The following is a 4,442-nucleotide window of genomic DNA, read 5'->3' on the forward strand; positions in this document are numbered from 1 at the left end:
GAAACCGAGGCGATCGGGCGACAGATAGAGATTTGGATTCCAGCAAATTTTACCAAAAATTCAGGTATGTTGTTGGTTTTGGCATTTCTGGAAATGGACCCGTATTCCAATTCTAATTAATAATAATAATAATAGATAGCATTTGAGTAGCGCATATCCCCGTTAAACAGCAGGTTGAAGGCCCTTTACACTATATTATTTCTTATTCCCAATTCCTCATTTTTGGTTTTTCCCCATTCCTCTTCTTGGTACATATTGTGGGTACTGAAGGGTCATTTATTTCCCCTTTCCATATTTGGGGCTAGTTCCGTTGTTTCTTTCCCACTGGTATTTCCGGTGCACACTTTATACTCAAACTCCACCCCCCCCCAACCCCTTCCTCCTAGTTCCTTCAGATTCAGTAATTTCTATTTTCAGTATTCCACATCCTGCAACCACCCCCCCCCTCTCTCTCTCTCTCTCTCTCTCTCTCTCTCTCTCTCTCTCTCTCTCTCTCTCTCTCTCTCTCTCTCTCTCCCCCTCCCCCTATTAACAGACTTCCCCTATTAGGACATGAACTCAATTACTACTTTAGAAATTAAAAAGTACCAATAATTGGTGAGTTTTGAGTTCAACTTCAAATTACATGTTTGTATTTAGGTGTCTCTCAAAAATGCCCCTGGTCATGTCGAGTAATGAGTCTTAAAATTAACCTAAGACCTGAATATTTGCTTGTTAAATCAATTCAACTGAGAACAATTTATGATATTGGTTGCTTCGTGTCATTGAAGGTGGAACCTCTCCTTCAATAGGTTGCATTCATCTTTTTCTTGTCACACTAATATTGGAATAATGGAAGTTTTAATTGGTCAAAAATACACAATCATGTGAAGAACATCTCCTTGAAGGATAAAAATGTCCTTTCTTTGTAACATGCTACAATTTGTTTCTTCTACTGTTTGGCTTATTTTGATAGAATGCGGTGAATTCAAAGATGCGCTTATACCAGTATTTGGTATTTTAAATGCTCCAACAGGAAGTCATTGTTAATATTATTGACCCAGGAAAGATCTTTGTTTTGCAAATATTTAGTCTACAAGAAATGCATAGTATCAAAGTTGTAAAAAAGTGAACATTTTTAACTCATAATTTTGCAGACAGATTTTTGTAAATGTTTGTCCATCCTTTTAATCAGTGGTAAGAAAAGTTGATGTTTGGAAAATCTGTATGTGTCAAATACATGAACAGATTTTCTCTATAGCGATATAGAACATAATACTCAATCAAAAACCAATATGGGGGCTCTCGTAACCTAGAGGTTAGGGTGTTGGCCGCTCATTCGAAGGTCCCGGGTTCGAGTCCGGGTAGCGACCAAAAAAATTATTCTCTAAAATTGTCTCGTTTCACCTCATTGCCTGCTCTCTAGCAATGTTCTATCGTCTGCCTTCGTCTCCTCTTTCTGCCCCACCCCCTCACCTCCTTTGCCCCTTCCTCTGGGCTTCTGACTCTTTCTGCAGCCTTTCTACTGCTTCTCTCTGGCTCCTTCTTACTGTTGTCTTTCAGCCACACCCCTGCACCTAGCCTTCTCGGACAAGGGCGAAAAATCTCGGAGGGCCCGTGTGCAAGTTGCGCACGTTAAAGATCCCTTGGTGGTTCACAATCGATAAGAGTAGGCTTTGACTGCCACCCGGGCAAATTTCAAAATTTCCTACCAACTGAAAAAGTTTAACGTGTCCCGCGCGCTCATATAACCTTATGCAGTTGTGAGCGCCGTAAACACTTTTTAAAGAAACAACCCAAAAACCCACCCAAAACCCCCCAATATATTGCCTTTTGTTATTGTCGTTTCCTTTCCCCTGTAGTTTGTGCCTGTCTGTCGTATTTTTCCCTTACATTTTGATAATTGTTGTTGCCTTGGATGTGCTTTTCTTTGCTTAAACTGTAAAGTTTAATTAATAACTAATTTGACTTCAAATTTATGTTTCACAGAAAGCCAGCACCCACATGAGAAGCCAACAGCTGACAGTCAGCCAAGAAGCTGACACCCTGCCCAGACAGCACGGACTTTCCACTCACTCTTAGACAACCAGCCAGACGAATATACTGCCACAGCTACCCTGAAATGGATTTCTGTCAGTTACACCAGCGAACTATAACTGGCAACTATAACAGCTGACTGTGCGCTTTGATTTCTCAAGCTTGTGCGAAATTGTGCGGATAGGGCTGTAAAAACATGGACTCAACGACAGAAACATTCTTTGTATGATGTACTGTTTCAGATATTGTACAGAAGCTGCTTCACATGAGATCACTGAACTAGAAAGATGACGAGGCAATTCTATCCCTTTCCTTCAGTTCAAAGTTTGGTGACATCAGACGGTTTGTTCACTTTTCTGGTCCAACAAGTATCAAAGTGGTCTGCTTCTACGATTTCCGTATATCACACTCAGGCTTGAAGTGACGCAGTGGGGCTGTAGAGATAGGCTGATAGGGAGCTAGGTGGATAGGCTAGGTTCAGAGTAGGATTTTGTAGATATTGCCATGGCCATGGCGGGAGGTAGTTGAGGGGGCAGTGCAGGTTTTTCTTTTTTTTTGGGAAGGGGGGGGGGGGGAGGTTGCAGGGGTAGAATGGTGTGGGTAAAGCTTCCTGCTGATTTTGAGTTTGAGTGTGATGATGTTGAAGTGGGGTGTATACTGGATTGTTCCGTAAGGACCACCTGGACCAGCAAGAGGAGCACCCGCAGACAGGACGTCTACAGGAGGTATTTGTCTGGGAAATATGTCTCGGTGTTCATTATTATAGTTTTTCAAGTTAAAGGTAAAAGTTTTATTGTTGCATTTAGGTGGAAAGAGAGAATGATAAAATGTATTTTTACTGAAAGGTTTTTATTAATGACCTTCTGTCCTTTTACACTGGTGGTAAACAATATTGTAACGACTCTTTTTATATTTTGAAACAAAAATGCAAACTGTATAGACGTAAGACAATAGTATTAATTGACAAATGATTAAACATATTTTTTGGACAAATTTTAAAAAATGTCTTTGATGCTTTTTAAACCAGTAGCAAAAATATTTTAGCGACAATTTATTTTTTCACAAAAAGAATACAAACTGTATGTATAGAGGTAAGACGATTGTATTAACTGACACGTCTTCATCACCAGGACCAGCCGCGGACAGGAGGACCAGCTGGAGGAGCACCCACAGACAGGAGCATCTATAGGAGGTATTTGTCTGAGAAATAGGTCTTGGAACATTATTTGTTAATCATTAAAGTAAAATTAGAAAAATAACTATTGGTTTTGTTATTTCAAGGTGAAAGACTTGTTTTTGCATTTTGGTGAAAAAGAAAACTAATAAAACATTTCTCCTGACCCGTTTTTATTAATGTCTTTTCTGGCCTTTTAACACTCGATTTAAAATCACGTGTCCGCGAAATTCTCTCCTGTTTGTGGAAATGCGACCCGACATATTACGTTTATAAAACCACTTGTTTCGAGTCAAACTCATCAATAATAATAAAGCATTACGCAGATGTAGAATTCATTTATCTTTGACTTCCGGGTCAAACTTAAGGCTTGTTAGCTCATATTTTTTTTAGATTCGGCTCGTACCATAATACAATAATGACTTTGCATCGGTCCAGCCATAGTTATGGACCTCGACTGCCGGACACTGCCACTGTCCAGACATAGTTAGAGTTAAACCAGTAGTAAAAATATTATATCCCCTCTTGTATATTCTGAAACAAAAATACAAACTGTATAGATACAATACGATTGTATTAATTGATACGTCTTTATCACCAGGACCAGCCATGGACAGGAGGATCAGCCGGAGGAGCACCCACAGACAGGAGCATCTACAGGAGGTATTTGTCTGGAAAATTATGTCTTGGAACATTATTTGTTAATTTATAATGAAAGCAAAATTTTAAAAATACCCCCCCCCCCCACCCTTCTCGTTTTTATTAGAGTTGGGGTGAGCGGATGGACGGGTTCGTTACTCGCGGACTGTCAGAGCGAGCGGGTAACGGGCGGCCATGCGAGTGGACTGCGAACCTCAAGACAGTTCATTTTTTGGGTCCACTCCACAATTTTACTCTTTCAGCGAGCAGACTGCGGACCTCAAGTCAGTTCTTTTTTTTTTTGGTCCGCTCCACAATTTAATTCACTTAACGGGCAGGCGAACGGACTAACTCTAGCACACGATATACTCGACTCAATGTTAGGCCCGCCGTCTATTGTTTGTTAGTTAGGCATAGTGTTTCAAGCCACTTGCGGTGCCACAGGGAGTGAGAGAGGTTGGTGACGTAGCACTATGTGTGTAACCTTTCACCTCGTGTGTGGCTCGCACTGTGTATGTTCCAATTTAACCTGAAGGCGAAGTTTAAAGAATTTGGGTCGAAAGTGCATAAAACACCTACGGTCAGCAAAATAGAATTTCCAAACGGCCTTTTA

Source organism: Aplysia californica, unplaced genomic scaffold (assembly GCF_000002075.1).
Source record: "Aplysia californica isolate F4 #8 unplaced genomic scaffold, AplCal3.0 scaffold00236, whole genome shotgun sequence".
Classification (NCBI taxonomy): Eukaryota; Metazoa; Mollusca; class Gastropoda; order Aplysiida; family Aplysiidae; genus Aplysia; species Aplysia californica.